The following is a 23452-nucleotide window of genomic DNA, read 5'->3' as shown; positions in this document are numbered from 1 at the left end:
AACATATAGTGCCAAAGGAAAGGGCTGTCTGATGACAAAGTATTCTAAATATAGCGTACAGAAACTGAAGTTTATCTTGGGTGCGTCGGTACAATGGACAACCAAGAAAGGACGGTAAAGGAGATACCCGCACACCAATGCACCTGGGCTGGACAGCCACAAAAAAAGGTTCACAGGCTGAGATCAATGCAAAAAATGTCAATTTATTTAGGCCATCCATGCACAAAAAGAAGGCTGCATACAGGGCAAAAAAAAATTATGTGGGTATCCCCTCTGCTGTCCTTTTTTATTTTTTTTAAATTTTTTTTTACAATAACCACAACCTTTTCCTATCTTAACCATAGCATAGTTGCCATTGCCAGGTAAAGCAAGGATTTTAAAAACGTAAGTGATCGATAAGTCTTATATCAAAAATTTTGTCTGGCACTAGTGTTGTGTGAAGCATATCACTTCTTGTTGCAGTGAGTCCCATCTCAGACATAGTGTTTAAAACATTAAAATATATATCTGCATTACTTTTATGAACAGTAAACATTGAGTGTTCCAGTTCAGAATAGGTGTGAAGCATGGAGTTCCCTCTACTGTAATTGATGCAGACGTGTATGTGTGTGTGAATCACATCAATACTTGCAGTGGTGAGCTGGAGAAAAAAGAACATAAAGAAGAGTTATGGTTCTATCTCCTGGTGTTTCTGTCTCTGAGGGAACAGCTATGTGAGAGAGACCTTTTAGTGCTGACACATGCCTGAGTGCCTCTAAGGTTGAGGGGAGAAGATATTATGTTTCTGACGTATTACTGCAAGTACAAACACTCCTGAGCAAATGATGGCAGAGATGATGATGACTACTGTAGCTGCTCAGTCCCGCCATACTGGTCTCAAACTCAGTTTGTTCAGCCATGGGTGTAGCTGTGGGTAAAATGCACACCATGTTCCTCTTGTAATGCCATGCACGGGCTGTCGTCTATATGAGCCCCTGGAGGATCGATTCATATTTGCACCATTTAGGCGTGATTGATTTGCCACTCAGGGTATGCCTACAGCAGTCTGAGATGGTCTTTGCATCGTGAGGGGAGCTGTTGGTTTTATGAATAGATCTGATATGCATTTGTCAATAATGTGGATCTGAACATTTCCACTGCCGCGGCCCACAGACAGGCTGTGGAATGTGGGTTTGTGTGCACCTTGCACGCATCTGTGTGTGAGCTGTCAGGTTGCCTTTGTGAAAATGTGAGAAGGTGTTTTTAAAACGTAGTAAAAATGTGTGAAATAAGTGTATCGCGAAGCATTAAGAAAGAAGTGTATGTGTTCATGTGGCAAGCAGAGAAAACACATTCAGTTTATTAAATGAACATTGCATGCTATATCCACTATGGTACTGTACAATACATTCAAGACATGTAACACAACAAGTACTATGGCCATGGAGCCAGCATTCAGAATCAGTACTACTTTAATAATAATACTTTACCCATCCCCAGGTGGAAATTGTGATATGTTACAGTCACTCTGATGTGTAGCATATGGCCTCAGAAAGTAGAAGTAAGGTGTATAAAGTAAGAAGTCTGCAAAAATAATAAAATATGTGCATTATGCTACAATTTTTAACACTAGTATGTTCATTCATTTTCTGTAACTGCTTATCCTGTCAGGGGTCACAGGGGAGCTGGAGCCTATCCAAGCTGACACTGGGCAAGAGGTGGGGTACGCCCTGGACAGGTCACCAGACTATCACAGGGCTGACACATAGAGACAGACAACCATTCACACTCACATTCACACCTACGGACAATTTAGAGTCACCAATTGACCCTTCGCTAAGCCTCTCCCTTAATCAGTCACTGTCCAATTTTACGTTAGCAACTGTGTGTAGCAACCGAGAGGTCCGTCAAGCTTTCAGCAGAAGCTAATATGCCGAAGCGGCGTGCATACGGTAACGTTACCTTCAAGTCCGACACCTGATACCCAAAAAGTGTCGAAGGTGGTGTTGAATTTTTCCCCTTCCCCAAGACCCAAGGAAGATATGGGTAAAACAGTGTGGAAGACCACACGAACAGCTGGATCCAGCAAAGATCAATAAAAACACCTACGTTTGTTCCAAGTTAAGATGCTAACTAACGTTAGCTAACGCTAGCTTTGTGTGCTAGCTGCTCTCCCTTTGTCAGCCCCAAGGAGGGAACATAACTCAACATTAACTTAAATTTAAACCATATATTGACTTACCCTGCTGTACAAGAACATTCTTGCATTGCGACTGGTGAGCTTTTCCCTCTATTTTAATGTTCTCGTGATTTATACTCCGCCTGCAGATGATATTGTGAATTTAGCTCTCACATGCATATTGAAGACCTTTCTGTTGTCTTCTCTCTGATATCTCCGAACAGTTTTTTCCAGAAATTTGATGTTATTTCCTTTGGAATATCTCTCACTGATATCGCTGAAAACTCCATATTTCTTATGCTAGGAGTGAAAGCTTGACGGACGTGGCAACCAACCACCCTGGGTTCGAACCAGGAAGCCCCCTGCTGTGAGGCGACAATGCTAACCACAGCACCACTGTGCCGCCTTTTAATATATTAAAATAAAGATATATATATAATATGCTAAGTATGTAAAGTGTGTAAAAATACAAAAGTATGTGCCTTATGCTGCATTATAATATATGAAACTATTATTTACAGTTTTAGAAATATATAAATATGTGAATTATGCTACAATGTGCAATACAGTACATACATAAGAAATAAGAATAATGTAATATGTGCACCATATGTTAAACATACATTGAAGAGTAAGTAAGCTGGGATCCTGAAAGAATATTGCACAGTTAAACTGCAAAGAATATTGCAGTATTAAATAAAATATGGAATTGTAACAGGTTACAGGTGAATTAAGTCCAAATACTGTAGGTGATTAGTGTGGGTAGGTGGGGGTGGAGGGTTACAGCAACACAACTTGGACGAACCAGACCAAAATACTAGAATCAGCAGTACTAGTAAAGGCTATTAGGATTTTTTATTTCTTATGATTGTGATTACATTTGCTAATGATTATTTCAGATGGTGGTGCATGGTTTGCTGTTGTAGCATACCAAAAAACATATATGTATAAATTTGTATTTCTCATTAATGTACTGGGGGGGTTACATATTGAGGGGGGGAAGTGTTCCCCCTGATGTATATTCTAATTACAGCCTTGTTACAGAACAAAACATCATTTTAGAATATTCAAATCAGTCAGGATCTCTGCTGCTTTAAGTGCATCTTGGGAAAATGCACTGATGTCAGTTTAGTGCACAGCCAGAGTTAAGCCACCACAGAAAGATAAGATGAAATTTGATTCAGCAGACTATTTTTGTTCTGTTTCTGTTTAGAATGTTGCAAACAATGAAGACTTCTCTGGAAAGTTGCAAGGATTATAATTTAAAGCCCTCGGAGGAGGCTGCACAAAAACAAGCTGAGTGCTCCAACACAGAGATGCTCGAGCTCCGACAATCAGTGGTCAAAAAATCACCATAACTGCTCCAAGAATGCCTTTGCAGGGAAGAAATGGCTGCAAAAATAATGGTTGGTGTTCTGAAAAATTACAGACATGTCCAAAGGAGTAATAGAACTGTGGTGTTTCAAAGAAGGATCCTGTTGTTACTGGAAATTTGTATGAAAAATTTCACACTGTGGACAAGCATTTTAGTTTTTACACAAGGTAAACCATGACCAAAACCTTACTCTAACTTTAATTAAACAGTTTTACCTAACATTTTTGATGGAGCTCAGGGTAGTTCTGTGACAATAATAAGAGTACAACAAACATTTGTAGGGTGTGATAGTACATTTTGTGCTTTTTGTAACACAACATGCAAAAAAAACAGCAGAATATTCTCAAGTATTTTAGCTTTGTCACATCTCTCTAACAGTTACAGTGTGTTGATGTGAAGTTGTGAGGCTAATTTTGAAATCAAAAATGACCAGCTTGTTGGTGTGCTTGCTTGGGAACACAAGTCTGTTATCCTGCATAAATAATATCATCACAAATAATATCATTTGCACTGCATTCACAATACATTAGAACATGTGGCCCAATCAGCAGTGAAACAAAGGTTTTCCTAGCTTTTTTGACTCATGAAATTTAATGTGAAAACATTGGAAGGAATAATGTTCAACCCACTCCTTTTTGAATCCCTGCAACATTGTCATACTTTAAGATAGGCACTTAATTCAACTGATCTTTTATTTAAAAGGGCCACCACTCTACGTTTGGTAACGATTAAAGGAGAAATTCAAATTTCTACTTTTATTCATTAAGAAGAAAAGAAATAAAATGGCATTGTTCTCAGTGGTCTGTGTTAACATTACTTGTCTTTAGCGAATATAATGAAACTGACACTGCAGGATGAATAAAAATATGTCTACATAATTCCTTTCATTGCTTCATTTAATCGCTGGAGAGTGAGACACAGCAGCAAACCAGCTTCACTGTGCTCTGTCTGCTGTGGGGAAATATGCAAACCTAATGCTACTGACTGAACATAAGCTCTCTCTCAGCTCCATAGATACTGATACTAACATAGATGTGAATGTGTGAACAGCACAGAGATATGAGTTTGAGTGCTGAGTGTGGTTGACATGTAGTGTAAATGAGCATCATACTAAGGAATGCCAACATCCAAGCATCATAGCAACCACAGCTTAACAACCAAATGACACCCTAGCACCTTAGCACTAAAACATTAGGCACTAATGCTTTTACGTATCCCAGTAAGACACCCAAGATTTCCTGTTTTGTGTTTTGCACCTAACAATATTCAGCAGTCTTTGGATGCACATGCTCAATGCTGCTGTTCAGTTCATCTGCAATGGACTTCCTTCTTTGTAATTTGTTGAATCAAGTTAAAATGATTTCTTCTGCTGTGAGGTTACACCCCAACCGGTTCTCCCTTTCGGCAGTAGAAAAGGTTACTCAAAATCCTGACACAGAGAAACTTAGCACCAGGTTTTATGGGGCCCTGTCAATCCCAAATAATGAGTATGTGGGTCGAATCAGATCTCTTTGGGAAGCTGATTTTGGAGAGGCTGTTGAGACTGATAAGTGGGACAGTATGTGGCTGTGCACTTCGGGTTGTTTATTCACCAACAAAGCTAGGGAGTTGCAATTTAAGGCCAAATAAAGGCTCCAGATCAGAGATGGGGACTCGAGTCATTGTGACTTGGACTCGAGTCGACTCGAGTCGCTGTTTTGATGACTTGTGACTTGACCAAAAATAAAAGACTTGAGACTTGACTTGACACGATGACTTGAATGACTTGAGTGTTATTCACATGTGTTTTTGGTTAGAATATAAAATTAATAAATTAATTTAAAAAATAATGTTGATTACCCGGTAGGAGCGCAGGCTGAGAATGGCGTTGTCATGATTGGATTACTACCCTGTCAATCAGTCATGCCCTCTCTATGTACCTTACGTGTTTATTGGAGAAACATGCCCTCTTATATCAGATAGGCATCAACATGTCAGCGGGAGGGGTACCGAGAGTCATCGTCTTCGGCTTTCGGAATTACCATTATTACGGCAAAAGACGAACAGCACAGTGCAAGACATGCGACATAAACATCTCGGACAGCCAGGCGACAACTTCAAACTTTGTTCGTCATTTGAAGAGCCATTCTGCCCAGTAAGTGCTCGTCAATTAGCTAATATTATCTGGTTAGTCGGTAGTTAGCTAACGTTAGCGTGACATGATACGGGGGTGGGGTGGGGGGATGGGTTGGTTTGGTGGAACTTGTTTTCATCATCACAAGACCGGCTGTACGTTTTATGAACGAGCAACACAGGGTTAAATGAGCTAAATGGGTGATTTTGGCTGCTGCCTTGGTTAGTGTGTGTGTGTGTGTGTGTGTGTGCGCGTGCATACATGGGGGTCGTCCCTGCAAAGTAAACATTGCAGCGATGAAGTCAATGTTTACTGACAGTTACTTATATCTTGTCTTTTCACTTTATTAAGGTCAGATTCTGCAGGTAAAATTACAATAATAAGGTGCAATAAATGTAAGGGTCTCAAGGGTCGTATTTCCATTGTATCTTTGACTGCTCCCTTATTAAGGACTTCTGGGTCAAAGTGTGTAAAGAAATTGATTTTATTTTTAAGAAAAAATACAGTCAGAAGCCCTGAACCTTAGCCCCTCTTCACTGAGGCTGCTTAAGGTCCTTCTTTTTAGTGCAAGGAGTGTGTTATTCTTCAGTGGATTTCAGATACTGTCCCTATGGTTTCATATTGGATCTGGAGCACTATGGAACTCATACCTTTAGAAGCTATGAACTTCTGGCGCAGCCGTTCAGGGACCCTTTTCTGGACTATATTGGAAACGATGGGGCCCGGGCCCTCAGGAGTGGACTGTATGGACTAGCATGGACTGAGGTCTCGAGAAACATCTCTGTGTACTGTAGGTTTATGTGCTCAATATGCCATTATCTCTTCAACATACCTGATTACCCCTGAGATCTGTGATGCTGTGAACCCCTAATTAATTTTTTATTTTGTTGTGTTGTTTGTTTTTTCATACTCTTTGATTGATTTTTTTAAACTTTTTTTTCTCTTTTCTTTCTTTCAAGTGCCGAGAATGTGTTGTTAGTTAGGCAATAAGTTGTCATGATGATGATCCTCATCTCAATAGATATAATCGATAAAGAAAAAAACAAAAAACATCCCCTTAACATTTGAAAAAAGTCTGCATTTATCTTGTAACCATATTAATATTTCTTTGAACTGTCTTATATCAAACACGCAATATAACAAATGTAAGGACAGTTTTGTAACTACACATTGCTGCAGCATTGTGCCACAAGGCCATTTTCCATCTCTTCAGACATCACCTGCTAGCAGCTTGTGCTGCTACACAAACATTGTATGCACTGAATGTCCTGGTATGTATTGTTTTCTTTCTTAAGGTCTACAGCACTGTGAAGAATCAAATATGACAACTTCACGACTAAAGTTCCTTTCTTTATTTCCCTCATCCTCCACTTAATCCCTCTCTTTCTTCTTCTTTGCTTTTTATTTTTCCTGCCGTCTTTTTTTCACTTTCTTGATAAATGTTCCATCGAGCATAAATATTTCACCGCCACATGCAAGTTTGATGGGGACGCCACCATTCTCCTGTCTTCTTAGGATACAGCCTAATTGTGCCATGTGCAGCCACCTCAACACAAAGCGGTAAAGAGAAGGACATATAGAGTGTGTGTGTGTGAGGTGTTAGAAGAGGTCAGGGGTCACTGGGACATGTGTACACTTCCTAAACTGTACAATAGGCCTACTCTACTATACCGTTGTATTGCGTGTGTGTGTGTGTTGAATATAACCAGGTAATCCGGTGTAAACCTGCTCATCTGTGAAAGTGATTCGGACTCCAGCCTGTCCTCTGCATGTGTAATTCCTCTGTGAGCATCATTACTGCCTTGTTGATTAGTGATGCTCTTATTCGTGTTTGTCAAATAGTCGGCAGTGACTGCACGAGGCAGCGCTGCAGGGTGTGAGTGGAAAACAATCTGTGGAAAACAAAATAAAATATGCATATGATACTTGTGAGAACATTTGACTGTTTGACGTTGTCGTTGTCATTTCTCATCTTGTTCTCCTCTTTGATTCTCACCTCCATTTGCATCTTGATCTTGGCTCGTTTGGACACAAATGTAAACACTAACAATAGTGTTTTACACATCAGAGATTGCAGTATTTACTTATTTATTTTATTTTTATTTTTTTCACCCACTGAGTTGAATTTCATATCATATTCAGGGGATCACTGCAGAAACTAATTTGCATGTGAAATATATGACACTATGCATACTCAGGCAATATTAATTCCCTAAACTGTAATTTAAATGAACTTCATGCATACCTTCATATAAACCTAACTTTATCCCCAAATCCAAATGTCAGACCAATCCTGAATTCAAATAATTCACCAGCCCTAAAACATCTGCACACAATCTTCTTTTTATTCTTTCCTAACTACTCTTTGGTCCTCATTACACACACGCGCACTCCACAAACACATGCTCCCCTGCACACACAGGTGTCGCTTTCCAGCGCGATGAATCTGCAGATGCAGCCTCACCGCATTCGGCGTACAGCGGCTGACGTCAAGAGCCGAGCGAAGTGAGAGGAGTTGAAATAGGACAGAGCAGGAGCGGAGCGCTGAGAGGAAAACCAGCCGGAGGAGCTGAAGGATGGCGAGCCGCTGCTGAGAGTTGGGACGCGCAACCCCGTCGCTACAAAACGCAGCTGCCACTGATACACCAGCCCACGTAATTCATCTGAACCCCTTTTAAAACCCTGCCGAGCCGGAGGAGAGGAGTGGGAACTAAAAAGAGCGCAGTTTGGTCACGTCGCTGCGAGGAAAAATCTGTGGCACATTTGCACCAGTTTCCCTTCATTTCTGCCCTCTTGCCTCGGAATACCACAGGTAAGGAGGGAGCTGTGTTTACTGATGCAGGATAGAGGGCTCAGAGGGTGCTCACAGGCGCATTTTATTGTGTTTTACAAGTTTGGGTGCTCTGGGTGCATGACGCTGCTGTATCCGTCACTATTTGCATTGGAGTGTGAGTGCATAGAAACTGCAAAGATGATGGCAGTGGCGTGCTTTAATTTTGAATTAGTTTGTGAGTAGCTGAGGAGGGGATGCATCAATAATAGAGAGGAAGCTCCAGAATTTACAGGCAGTGAGATGTGTGTGAGGTGCAGCCTCATAGCGCAGGGCGATGTCAATGACAATCTGTGACAGTGTTTAACTACACTGCCTGGTATGTCGCCTATTGTCTGGCGCAACACGGGGTGCGATTAATCATTCAATATGACCAGATGCCAGCTTATGGTAACCTCACATAAACCGCGCGGAGGCTCTACTTGCTCGCAAACAACAGGATAGTGTTTGATGAATGGCTTCAGGAGGAGTCCTCTGCCCGGATGCGCCAGGTTTGCTCAAGCAGCAGAGGCACTGGGATGATAACAGAGACACGCACATCCCTCGCTGGGCTCTCTGGCATGGATTCCCGGTCCCAACAACCCCCCCTCTCCAACCTCCCACCCACCCCGTCAGCCAATTTCTTTGGCAGGACGCTGGGAGGACTTCATCTTTTACCGATCAGTGTCTTCTAACGCACATACATCTACTCACTCAGCATGTAGAAACTCTCAGGAATGCAGGGGAGAGACATTCCTAAACAAGACGAGATTTTCTTGTCTGATTGTGTTAAATGAGCTGCTTCAGCACTCTCCCATGGGAAAATCCTATCAGTGTCACCAGAGAGCCGGCACAGCGGCAGCAAAGCCTCCGTGACGGCCAACGGAGTGGGAAATGAGGATTGGTCGGTGCGCACGCCGCCGTGATATAGCGTATATTGCGCCGGAGCTCTCCATGGTGCTGAAAACGCTCCAGCCTCTTGCTCCCCTACTCCACTCCACTCCTTTTGCCTTTCCCACTCCTCGCGCTCCAGCCTCTCTTTCTGGATTTGTTGGATTTCCTCTCCACCTGGAAGCAGATACGGAGCCAACATCCAGCAATAGAATTACGGCCATTCATCACTGTGCTATCTGGGAAAAAACTGCTTGTAAATCCCAGCCTTCCAGCTTTATGAGAGCCAGCAGCTCCTCCAACTCTCAACTCAGGCACATAGTCTCACACACACACACACACACACACAGACGCACATACATACAGCATGCAAGCACATGCAGAGCCCTGGATCAATATCTCGCCCTGGCTTCTGAATGAGAATATTAATGGCAGCGATTCTCAGCTGGATGTGTTTGCACTGGTTACCTCACAGCAACATGCAACCTTTAGGCATTAGCCTTATAGGGAGGAAATGGAACAAGCAAGCATGCAGACACCAAATGTGGCATATGGCTTCCTGCTGGAGAAGTGACATTTTGTGCTCTTGGATTCAACAGTTGGGTTTTTCATAGCTGAGAGCAGGGGGGAACTTCTAATCACCACTGAGGTCACTTGACTACAATTAAAAGATGATTAAACCAAGTTAAAGAGCACTGCAATGCCAAAATATACACGCAGATCGCAGATTAAATCAGTTTCCAGGCTTGTCTAAATGACGCCTGCAGGTTTTTTTTTTTTTGTTTTTTTTTTTTGGAGCCACATCATGTCTTGAACCCTGTCAGAGCAGTACTGACTGCAGCCCACCCTGGGGTCACAGTCAGCGGGTTGAGAAATAATGATGTAGCCCAGAATAGTGACTCAGTCGGGCTTATTACAGTTTGCAATCTGGTGTGTAACTTATTAGCTGTCTCGCGGAGAGCCATTACAGTGCGGTGTCCAGCAGATTATGGCTGCTTGTTGTGCTTCAGAGACAGCCTAATAGTGGGATGACTCACACACTTACAGATTGACACGGAAGACACACTAGCATATAGCCACACTGGTGTATGCGCGCACACATACACACGGAAACCTTTACTGTAACATCCTGTACCTCCCCCTGCGAAGCACTTATAAAACCCTGCAAAAGCCAGAAGCAGCTTGAAGCAGCGTATGTGTATGGGTGCATGTGTGCAGTGTGTCATGCGTTTTACTTGGAGAAAGCTAAAAATTTCAAGGATGGCAATAAAGGTCTAATCTTGTGCTGTGTATCCAGGCTGAGGCAGAGCTTTCACACACTTCTACAGGTCTTGCATGATAGGCTATTCTTAGTGCAGCAGTCTATTTAACTGTGCCTCCAGGCGCGACTTAGACATATCAACATAAGCATGTAATTGAATTTTTGAGAGGCACTGGCAAACTATCAGCTGTAGTCACCTTTTCCTCTTTAAAGCTCTTAAACTGTGTCAATACTTTCGTTGTTTTACCGTTGTTTATAAGGGATAACTGGAGTTTCTAGTAGTTTTTGTCAGAGTTGCAGTGTTGATGCTTCATCGTGGACGAATACAGTCGCACATTAGCCGAACAAAGTGTGCTGAAAATAATGTATGCACATACAAAGCAACCTAGCTCGCTCTGAAATCAATTTAAGAATATGACGAATGTGATGTTTTATTGATCCTAGTGGAGAAATTGTCTTTGCCCAGCTCCTGAGAGGTCAAAGGTCAGGCTCAGCGAGAGAACAGCAGATAGGAGATCAGCGCCTTGCCCCGGGACATTTCAGCTGAGTGAGCACTTGCTGACACGAGAGGCTGGGAACAGGTTGTTTTGGCAAAAGCGAATTCTCTCTGCCCACCTGACTTTACTGGCTGTGCACATTCCCGAATACTGAAACAGAGGGAAGCCTGAGTGCTGCAGAAGAATATTCACTGCCTACTTTACATCTTTAACACAAAACAAGCTCAAGCAACACATATGTAGCTCTCAGAGATACCTCACATGCTACTGCGTTCTTGTTTTACGACTAAGGCCTGTTTTCAAGTTGTTTTGTGCAGTGTTTTCAAAGATTTATCTAAAGTTTGCTCAGGTCCAGCAGGTAGATGAAACATTAAAGTTGTGCTTTACAGTGTATTGATTTAAGTCCATTAGAGAGGAAATAAGCTGCAGGACAGAAGATTTTGATGGTTCCAACTGCTATTTCTGTACAAGCCTTAACAGTGAGCAGTGGCTGAAAAAAAACAGTTTTGTGTGCCAGTTTCATGTGAATCTTATTGTGCGTGCACACACGGGCAAGATGTCAAACCAAAAAGTGCTTGTTACTGAAAAACTTTAATGCAAGAAAGGATAGAACAAGGTTTGTTTAAAAGATTTATTTAGAGCGCATGAATTATTAATACGGAGGCAGATTTTCAGGTGGAGTATACACATGCAAATATCAAACTTGTGTGCAATAGTTTTTTTTTCTTAATTCCTACACACAGTGTGACCCAGTCCCTTTTTTATATATTCAAGATAGGTGCTGCCGGCTGTAAACAATCCAGCTATGAAGAGCCCTGGGTGACAAGTCCACGTAAGGTTTAAGGAAAATAAATTACATTTTTCATATCAATTATAATGCCCCACTTGTGAACAGTTGAAATGCTTGGCATCACATCGTCTGAACCCCATGCAGAGCTTGTCTAATCAAGAGCAGATTTATTTCCACACAACAAAGCTATCCCCTCCGGTAAACCAAACCCACTTCCTCTCTTTTTTTTCTTCTTCTTCTTTACGCCTGGTGACTTTGATTTGTTTGGCTTTGCAAATTTCCCAAAGAAATATAATGAGGCGTACTCCAAAACAAAGGTAAAAATGCATTACAGATGGTGCGTCACACTCTTATGGGTTGGCTCTTTCACGATACACTCACGTCCTGATGGGGCTGACGAGATTAGTTTTAAATTGAACTGATAAAACTCTTTCTCATGGGTTTAGCGGGGGGCACAGTGGCACTCACACACACTCATACCCAGAGAAATATAACATGATTAACATGAGGCCTATGACAGTGAGAAGCACTTAATATGAATGACACTGAAAGCGAGGAGGACCTGTGACATGCACCGTTAGATTCTGTATCCTTTTTATTCCGGAGACATATTACCGTGCCCGTTGGCTCACCTGATGAGTACTCTGTACTCCCCGTAGAGAGCAGGGCCACAAAATGTGGGCAACACGGTTCACTTGAAATTCCGATCACTAATGTTGAACTTCTAGAAATGACCTTTACCGCCGCATCCCACATGAACACAGCAGCTGAGCTCAGAGCATCAGCAGCGCAGCTCTGAGCAAATAGTGCTCGCTGCCTCCTCTGCCTGAATGGAGGAAACTGACGAAAGAGTCAGCCGAGAGGGAGAAATGCATAAAGGGGTTACGGAAAGGTCACCTGGCATATCTGTTTTCTGCAGTGAATTTAGTCAGCCATCTGCCTGTCCCTTTTAGGCAGTCAAAGCTCGCCCGGTTTATTAAAACTTTATAGCGGCGCTTTTGCTTTGAGTTTCTGTTGTCATTTTGCATTGGGAAAGGCGGTGTGATTCAAATCTGTTTGAAATATTACTTAACTCCTTTCAATAAACAACAAGTGAAAACATTCAACTCGTAAAGTGGAAAAAGTCTGAGACTGAAATTATTAGTGATCACCTTCCTTTGTTATGGTAATGGTTTGGTGATAAGGCAAAAGGAGAAGATGAGATACCACTGAGAGACACTGAATCTACATGAAGATTGAATTCTATCAAGAAATCTTTAATGTAATGTTCTGATCAGCTTTAATGTAGACTCTGAAAAGTGGTTGAAAGTTCTGAAAATGCAAGTAAGTGGACATTTGAGTTGAGTCATCTTTTCACACATACTGCTCCTGGTCAGGGTCAAGAATGAAAGTGAACCATGCTGAAGTCTTTAACCTGATATTTAAAGCTTTATAAAACAAAAATCTGACATTTTTCAATGCCTCCAAAAAATCATATTATGATCACATGACTGTTTGACTTTATTTGCCAATCAATCATTCAGGCTAGAATGATCAGATACATAGGAAACAGTATATGCATGAACCATACTGTCTCTAAACTGCATGCTTGCGTGTCACAGTGTAGGATTTGGTGGGAAACTTGATGACACAAAACAAAGAGACGACACTTTTCCCTCACAGCTAACTGAGCAAAAGTGCCCAGTGATGTAACAAGTAAAGGTTTTAAGCAGGCTTTAAGAGTACCCTTTGGATTTAGTAATTTGGTTTCACTCATTGCAAACAGCTTTGCTTTTATTTTGAGCTAAAAAAAAATCAGATTTTGGAATCAACGTGAAGCTCTGGTGGAGCTACAGCAGGACAAACTTGACAGCCACCGGGACCGAAGCAAACACAACATCAAACAAACCCCTCTGTGAACCTTAACTTTTTTTCGCATGCCTCTACAGAAAATGGCAGCATAATGTTTTATCCATTCACTGGGGGCCTTGTTTAACAGCAACAAAACAACAACTGTTTCCAAACTCTCACAAAACTCGTGCAGTATAAGCCAAGTCTCATTTATCCAGTCGTATTCTCAGAACCTCCCAAACACATGCACGTTCGCAAAAACCTTACTATTTAAAACTGAACTAAAAGTGAAACTTATCTATGCTTCCTTCAAAGCCAGGCTCCAAAGAGTAAACAGTATGATGTTTTTTGGTGGGCGGGGCTTAGCTGGAGGCAAAACAATTCTCCACAGACATTAGCTAGCACTAGCTAGCAAGTTCTTTTGGCTTGTTTTAGACAATGGAGGAAGATGATACGAATGGTGCATTTAGACATACTCATTCCGAGTGCCGGAGCGCACTGTCAAAATGTACCGTTCAGTTATCCACAGCACCGCACTCTCGGAGTTCTTTAATTCGTAAAGAAATATAATGCTCTGTTTCTTCGACCAGCACGTCTCTCATTTTAGTGTAGAACGTCTGACTGGATTTATGAACACACCATGTCAGGTCACTCACTCTCTGGGACTGTGGGTGTTACTTGAAAAAGTAAACACAGACCAACGGGACCAGACTGGCCGACCTGTATGATCTCACTCAGTGGATGGATGATGTCACAGGAAGCTTTGTGGTTGATTGCAATGCCAATCTTACAAAGGAGGACGATGCTTGAAAGGTTTCCTCGGGTTTATTTTGCCATAGAAGCTAACGTTAGCTAATGCACTAAAAAGTTAGCGTGACAGAGAAATCCAATATTCCTCTTAATACCTCCCCAGTTTCTGATGAGGTGGACATGATAACCCTTAATACACATAACGTTATTCATCCCTACAACAGGAAATACTTTCTCCCTAACCTGATATGAAGTGTGCGCTGCACATGTGAGCATTTTTGATCATTGCCTTCATCCAGTCCTTTCGTCTCAACACATTTAACCATAGTTGTCTTTGTTTTTGTTGACGGGCAGTGGTGGCTGGTATGTGATAAAATGTAAGTTTTGAGCCATGACTTCTTCTGTTGTGACACCCAATAACACAACAAGACGACATTTCGTGACATAGAGTCCAATGTAGCCTACAGCCCTGTGGTGGCGAGTCGTGTTTTGCCTCCAGCTAACAAACTGACGTCACTAGCCATGTTTCCATCAGCTGTTTAGATGCGCATCTAGAAGTATCGCATCAGAAAATTATGATGGAAACAGCAAAATTCGATTTGCACAAACTAAAATACGCTCGCTTTAGCCCGGTTTTGGTTGATAAGAAAAAATGTTGATTCGCAAAATGGGGGATGGAAACAGTTATGTTCGAATTAAGTCTGACGTAGCGCACCTCTCTCCAAGGTGATATCCACACTCCGGGTCGGGAAGGCGGTAATGCATTTACAAGCTGGTTGCCAACCGCCAGAAAATGTAGAAGAAGAAGAATGTGAGACTTGTTTTGTTTCCGGTTCTGCGGAAAACTTGCACGAGTTCGTAGTTTTCACCAAAGTCCGTACATTTAATGGAAACACAAAGGATTCGTATTTCTTTTAATGCGCATTTCCCAATGATTCGAATCACTTTTGGATGGAAACATAGCTATTGTGACGTTGGCCCTAAAATGATCTATACTCCAGTAATATTTTTTTTTTAGCAATAATGCATGTGTTTTGGAAGTAGGACAGAGCGTACGACTTGATAGAAGAAACCTGGATCATACTGCATGAGTTGTGAGTTTGTAAACGGATGTTTGGTTATCGTTTTGCTTTTGTTAAATGTGGTCCCCATCAATACATGAATTGGTAGGTTTGCCATTTTCTGTGTATGCATGCAGCATGACTATTTGATTTAAAAATAGCCGTTTTGTCGGTGAAGTATGCATTTAATATATTTATACCTACTGTAGCTACAAAGTCTAAATGCTTGTGGTTAAAAAAAACTCTGAATCTGTAGAGATAATTTGTAGGTTTTGAAGTATGATTGGCATTTACTTGAGTGCACTTGGAGTTTCCTTTGTAGCCAGCATCCAGCGAGCATTTAGGTCAACGTCGACAAAGGAAACAATAAATCTGACCGTGGTGTGTGGAGGTATATTGATATTTCAGAACGTGATATTAGAGAGAGATTCTTTGCCTCCTTGCATGCATTGATTTCTGGCTGCTGCAGCCGTGATCGAGGCTTCAAAGAACAACACACAACTATTTATGGGTTCTAGTGGTTCTTCAGTCAGTGATGATTATATATACAAACCACATTTTCTCCACAAAGGACCTCTGAAGAGCCATTTGTGCTTTAGGGGGTGTTTTTTTCTTTGTTACCAATGCAGTCCTCTTTCATGTTGTTTTCTAACACTTTACCACTGCTCTAGAATTAGCAGATGCAGTCCTGTTAGCCAGACAGACCACCCCATTGTGGCACTGCTGATCCTCCTGATATCCTTTCTGCTCTTGCAGCCGTGTCATACAGCCTGCGGGGGATTTCTGGATTTAACAAGTCACTTGCTGTTTGTGTGTCTTTCAGACCCACCTGACAAGCAGGATGTGGGATTTAACACCCAGGGGCTGCCGATCTGGTCACGGAAACTTGTCAGAGAAAAAGCCAAAAGTCAATATCAGTGTTGAGTAAGAAAGGTAAAGAGGGAGAGGAAGAGAATAGAGTATGACACAGAAAGGAGGAGCTGCCTCTTCTTTCTCTCACCGGTCGTGAGATGGGGTCTTATTACTACCTCACAGCCTGAAGCTCTGTCTCTTCTATAGAGACAGAAAGTGGCAAAGAGAGAGTGTCAGCCAGTGATTAATTCTGAGGTAAAACAGAAGAAGCCAAGCTGATAAGGATAGCTGGTCTTGCTAAACCTCCACACCCTGCGTTGTGTCCTTTCCTGCTCCTATTCTCCGAGGCCAGCACATTCTTTTTCTCTCTTTAAAGTACATTTCACCACAATCTGAAAAGGCACATGTGCAGTTGTTCCTCTACAAAACCAACACATTTGCTTTTCTATCACCGCTGCCATATGTTTATTTGTCACATGTTTTAATTGCTTTAATGATGTCCTTGTTGTTGCTCTAACTATTCGCTCTGCCGTTTGCTGTTTCTTTGTCTTTGTCAGTCTGTCTGGCTCGTGCCTGATGTTAGTTTTATTGTGTCTTTTTTTCTTGTACAAATTGCTCTAATTTGCCACTTTTTCTTTTTAGCCAATTCCCTGCATACTGTCTAAATTAAACAACAGGTGTTGAGCAGTTTTATCCAAATTATTATAAATCAATAAGAGTTTACTTCACAGCAAACCGTTTTACAAACCAAGGTGCTTTTTAGATGTAGTTTTACTGCCATTCCAGGCTGCTGTTGGTTGGCATGTATATCTGTATGGTAAGGATGCTGATATTCAATAATTTTCTTGTCAACAAATCCTACTAAAAGACCATTACCAAAGACCCCCATTGTTGTCCAAAAACTGTTCAAAGAATCAGTGAGCCATGCTGTTTCACCGAGCAACTCGATGCTTTATTACTATGTGCATGGTAATGACAGATAATGCCACTCATGATCATGTCAACCGTATATAATTTGGACTTAGTCCCACTTACACTGCCCCGCTAATAAATACTCAAACACTAGTGCAGAAAATCTGTGGCGGAAAAACTTAATCATTTATTAAACAGAGCGCTGGAACACTAGGAAATTGGCGAGAACCCAACCCAAAGCTGGGGAAATTATGGCCTGGCCCAAAGCGGGTCAGGTCAGGCCCAATCGGGTTCATGCAGAGAATAAAAGCTCTACTCTGCAGCTTTAAAATGTTTGGCAAATACGTAAATTACACATGATTCATAGGTAATCCTGCATTCATATTTTTTTATTTATTTAATTTTTATGGCCACTTAGGCCAGCAGAACAATTTGAAAACACCAAGGCTGCCCTGACTAGGAATTTTTCTGGTCAACAAATAGTCGTCATTTGCGGTCATTAATCGACTAGTCGCTCGCATGTTCACAATACTAATTTAATTATGAAATGATATATTTTGGGCGGGGCAACACAATGGTTTGAGTTGAAGGTGTGAGAAAGAATAGTATCAGTAACATTGTTAACACTGTGCTACATTACAGAGAAATACAAAACCGTACTAATGAACCTTCATTAATATAGGCCTATATTTTATCTACAAGTGCACGTCACACACTGAGCGAGCCGCCTGTTAATGACGCTGTGGGCTAATGGGCATGTAGCTACTTCCATGTTTCAGATGATACGTCATGTTTGTAGTCGACCAATGAAGATGAGTTTACATATCACCTTGGGTTCGTCCTTCACCTTCTCAAAATGATCCCACACTTTGGATTTCCTGCCCGACATGTTATGAACTAGCCTGTGGAATAACCGCAGGTACCAGCCCTGGAAATTAACCTGACTCCTGTCTGACTGCTGAGCGTGGCTACTTCCTGTGTGTGTCCTTTCAGATTAAATGCCCACATGGTCCAGTCATATAGGTTTTGATTTATTTTGACAAGATGCAGCTCCTGATAGAGTCTTCTAAGAGACCAACGTTTAGTCGACTATTGGGGGTTAACCCTAGACAACTTAAATGCATCTATGGAGCAACTTTATCATTGATTCAGAGTTGTATTTCTCGAAATCTGACTGATGAGTCCAACATTCTTGTGTTAGCTCTGTTTTTGTCTCTGTCAACTCCTGCGAAGAGTATCTGTTTCATCAGCTGTTAAATGCTTCATTGTGTCCACCGGCTTGTAGCTATCTTTGTTGTTTTGTGTTTTATTGCTGGACAGGAAGTGTACAGTAGGTTTATTGGAGCTTCTTTGCTGAAAATAGCTGCCTATTGCTAAAAATAAGATGATGAGAGTCAACACAGCAAAGTTATGGGCTGTAAAACTAAAATAATAAGCTGAAAGACTCTAAAGGGATCTGCAATCAGGCGGAAATGTACTATTTGTTTCACACTACAAGGGGTATCTTTCAAATTACCATCATTGTTAATATGAAGATATTGATAAGAGCAGTTTTAAGGAGCTGAAATGTATAAAACACTGGTAGGTTCCCTGAAGAAATCTGTGGGCCAGTGTCAGGAAGAAAACAGGACTGTTGAAATAAATCTTAGCAGACTTATAAAGGCTAAACCTGTCTGGATATTCTCTTTCTTGCTCCAGCTGCTGACAGTCATCATTAATTAGATTTTTTCTTTTTTAATTAGTTCCAAGTTGTCAGAGTAAAATATGTTTAATTGTGAGCCGTCTGGATGCTTGGCTGATAGGGCCTGTCAGCTGTTAACTGGCGAGGTGTCAACCCCGTCTCCTTTCCAAGGGGCAGTGCCTATGAGTCTTTTACATTCATTGAATGACAGTTCATAACCTTATCTTTCTGGGCTACTGTGCTGTATAAATCCTCTTTGGGAAACACCACTCCAGAGCATCCTGAGATTTATCACATATCGTGTCATAAAAAAAATAAATAAAAGGGGGGGAAAACCTGAAAGGATGCGTATCCTGTTCACCTGGAGTGTCTGGAAGATAACTAGGGTTAGAGCGTGTGATCCTAACGCATGGCTGACAGCCAGATTGACACCCTTGGTCTCCTCAGTATCTTCCGCAGCCACACAGGAACAAGAATGAAATATAGACGAACGAATCCAGGCGTTGTGAAAACATTTTGGGCAAAGGCGATCCCCTTGGTGGCTCTATTTCATGCTACATAGACATCTGTCTGAAGAAGGGGCTGTTTGAAAACTGAGTGCAGGCAGATAGGCCAGCAGCTGCAGGATGATAGCCGAGATTTTACTGAAGAGGAGCATCAGTTTGAGGCAGCACTCAGAGTAACAGCATGCAGAGAGGTTTGTTCCAAAATGGGGCACGCTCCATTTGGGGAAAAAAAAGTGACACCTACTTTCACAGAATGACTGACAGCAGAAAATCTTTACCCTCTACTTTTAAAGGGTGGCAGCTTAACCAAACTGACAAAACGGATAAGTCTTTCAACAACAGCAGTCTTCTCATTAATTTAGGAATATTTTCTAATACGTCGGTAGCTCTATATGCTAAAGATTTTCCGTCAGAGCAGTGAACTACAAACCTTACAGTCTCAGCATGTGGCATGCAGTGCTCACAGATGTTATTTTTCTGTCCCTCCCACCCACCCCCCCCACTCTGTAATCTTTTTTAAATACTCAGCAACTTGAAGGGAGAAAGCATGCTGAGTGGGGACTGATTGTCGTACTGGAACTGCATGTGTCATTTGTAACTGTGACAGCAAACCTACCTGGAGCGCAGAGCTGGGACAGAGAGCAGGAAGGAGCGCTCAGCCTGATCACTTGAATTTGTCTCAGAGCTCAGTTAGAGGCCTTCCCCTGCTGCCATTACAGAGAGAGACAGAGAGGCTTTAGGGCTGCATGCAGTGTTCATTTACATGCCAGCTGTAAGTTGTAGACTTGGCCTGTTAAGAGAAAAAAAAAAACGTTGCCCCTATCGGCAGGACATCATCGTTTCTCAGTTCCCTCCTAAACTGTTACAAATCACTGTTGAAATATAAATAAATTGTAGGATTTGCATGAGCACATGAGCAGATTATGACACAATGGGCCCCTGGGCACAGATATGTAGAAGGCCCCACCACCCCTACTACATAGGAGAAAGACACGCAGATCTTTTTGGTGGTTTAGCCTCTTTTTTTACTGCTTTTTGCAGTGTCGCCTCTGTTGAATGTTTGTGTTTGCTAATATTGTGAGTCCTTGTGGAAGTTTTGTGTGTATTTGTAGTTCTTTTTTTGTTGTTATTTTGTGTCTCTCTTCAGCTCCATTGTATCTCTTTGTGATCATTTTGAGTCTCTTTCTGGTAGTGGCATTTTGCAGATGGAGGCAAGAAGGGCCCCCTGACACTTGGGACCCCTGGGCCTGTGCCCGGTAGGCCTGTACAGTAATCCATCCATGTAAAAGGAGCTCTCTACGACATTCAGAGTGCATCTATGATTCAGAGGTTGTTTGCACGCGGCTCTCAACATGGTGGTGGATGAGCTAGCAGCTAACAGTGCTAACAGCACTAACAGTGCTACAGCAGTGCTGACAGAGCTAACATTGTTAACCAAGGGCAACTGGTAGATGGGAGCTAAGCTTGTCAGTTGTAATGGCCGTATTAGCACAGTGCAGAGTGGTGGCAATTCGCTAGCCAGTGGGAAACACAAATGGGGACTCACATGTACTAGCATGCATGCGTAGCTGGACACACAGAGCTAGCATGACATCATTCTCTGCTCAGGACGCCATTACTCCACTCTATCTTTACATAGCAGTGCTTTGATGCTATATTAATGCTCTGAATGTCGTATATGGAATCTTTAAGGTTTGGTTAGGTTTAGGCACAAAAAAAAATAATGTTAGGTTTATGGAAAATCATAATTTGGTTTAAATAGTTGCTATGTTAGGTTGGAGATATACTCACTTTTAAGTACGTGTTTGCATGCACATGATGGTTGCCTCGTGTCACCTGTGTTCGTTTGAAGCGTTGGTTGTGCACGTCTTCAGAAATTAATTTGTTGATTGATTGATTAATTGATTTGTTGTTTGCATCATGCAAATCTGGAAGTTCTATATGGTTTAAGTTCTCTGGTGTGCCGTCTGGTGGAATCCTCCGATAACACACGTAGTACATAGGCAAGTGTGTGAATAATGCCGTTCATGACGAGGCTGGTTATCTATGCAAATGCATGGTTAAAAAGTATGTCCGGTCTTAAGGGAGTGATGGATTGATGCCTCAAGTGTTGGATGAAGATAAGGAGAGAAAAAATAGCGTGCTGTGTTAAAGTCTGATGTTTTGCTGACTCAGTTATTTATCATCTATCATTATTTATGTAGTTATTTGAACATTTATTTGGGGTAATATTTCTGGACTATAGATCTCTATATCTATTGATGTTTGTCCTTTTTGTCCTAGACTGAGTCCAAAGTTCAGACATAAAAAGATCAAGATGATTTCACCAAAGTTCCTAGAAACACTAGCTTTGTCTAAATGCCATACTACATGCTAACTCTAGGATAGTACACTCAACGACGATGGTATGCATACTAAATTTGAGTTATTCTAGTGGCGAGATGTCATCATCTTCACTTGGGAATAAAAAGCAAAATAATTAACTTTTTTTACATTAGCGGCAGCTCTCCAAAATCATTACATTTTCTTTTACCATTTCCTGTCAGTACCGAATGATCAAGTACACTAACTACTTGTAAACTGCCAAAACAGCATGCCATAAATATACCATAGGTATACAGTGTGAGATAAATACATGGTGTATACTTTATAGTAACAGCAGAGGTTAGGATTTATGACATGACAAAGGCTATCTAAAGCTGGTGACTGCTTTGTAAAGCCAAATCCTACCTACACTCTTGTAATGGCTGGCTGAGGGGAATCTTGCCCATAGGATAAGTTTAATCAATAGATGATTTGATCTTCACCCCAGAGAAGCATTGAGAATTGTATAAATGCTTGCCACAGAAGAAACAACACATTAGTCAACATCACTGCCGGGGAACATTATGCTCACTTGGATCCATACATGATATTGCCGACACATATCACCATTAGCAGCAGCCTGACAGTTAGTGTGTTCGCATCAGAGCAGAGCCAGATGTTTTGTAGTTTCTCACACTGAGGAAGAAAGGGATTTTTGTGTTGTGCTGTCAGTTTAGAAGACTCAGAAATGGTCACATAACTATGCAATTTTCATTTTGGAGTGAAAGACAGACTAACTCCCCCAAGCTCAAGGTCAAAATTGGCTCTAATTTAGTCCAAATTGGTTCCTTTATGAGTGCTTTGCATGCATGTGTAATCATGTTTTTTTTTTTAAGGGAATTGCAGATTCCAGTTCACCAACTCATATGCTGATACTCTGATATAAGTCATCTGTCAGCCTAGTTAAAAGCAGCTTTTGAGGCGTATTTTATTTTATGAAATGGATGCAGGTTCAGTAGGTCATCTGACTGTGACAAAGGTGTCCAAGGGATTTCTGTTATATGAGTTTGGCTAGAAACTAATCATTTTCAGTGAATATGGAGACATATAGTTTTCAGTGATGCATATTGATTCCTCAACCACATAATAAGAGGTGTCACTGAGCTTTGAGAAAACATTTGCATGAATACAGTATCTCTGTTTTTAACTGAGATATCAGATTTAATCTAAAGTAAACTGTGAGTACTGATAGTAAAAAACTGCATTTAGCTACTTAATACAAGATTCAAAAAAGTATCTAATGCGTACTACATTTTGAGCCATACTGAAAGAATACTCTGTTGTGATCATGGGTGGATTATAACACAATGGGCCCCCGGGCACACACATGCAAAAGGCCCCGCCACCTCTGCTACATATAGGAGCAAGAGGCGTGGCGTTTTTTTCTTTGTTTTTGTTGTTTTGCCATAGTACACCTATTTGTGGTTTTGTGTCTCTCTGAGGGAAATTTGTGTCTTTTTTGTTAGTTTTCTGTCTCATGTGGTAACTGTGTGTGTCTCTTTGTGGTTATTTTGTGTCTCTTTGTTGATGTTTTGTGGCACTTTAAGGTAATTTTGTGTCTCTGAGGTAATTTTGTGTCTCTGTGTTGTTTTGTCTGTTTGA

At 41.4% G+C, this 23452-nt stretch overlaps 1 protein-coding gene across 1 annotated transcript in view; it reads left to right on the top strand.

The window, feature by feature from the left end:
• The first annotated feature begins 8176 nt into the window (after positions 1-8176).
• The window catches only part of fstl4 (follistatin-like 4), a 301753-nt gene continuing 286477 nt past the window's right edge, over positions 8177-23452 (top strand). The window contains exon 1 of the mRNA XM_033646324.2: positions 8177-8458. The gene's annotated coding sequence lies outside the window, so the exon portion shown is untranslated. The remainder of the gene's footprint in view (positions 8459-23452) is intronic.

Source organism: Epinephelus lanceolatus, chromosome 11, assembly GCF_041903045.1.
Source record: "Epinephelus lanceolatus isolate andai-2023 chromosome 11, ASM4190304v1, whole genome shotgun sequence".
In the NCBI taxonomy this organism is placed as follows: Eukaryota; Metazoa; Chordata; class Actinopteri; order Perciformes; family Serranidae; genus Epinephelus; species Epinephelus lanceolatus.
Note: the sequence above shows the minus strand (reverse complement) of the source record. Positions and strands in the feature narration are given on the sequence as shown.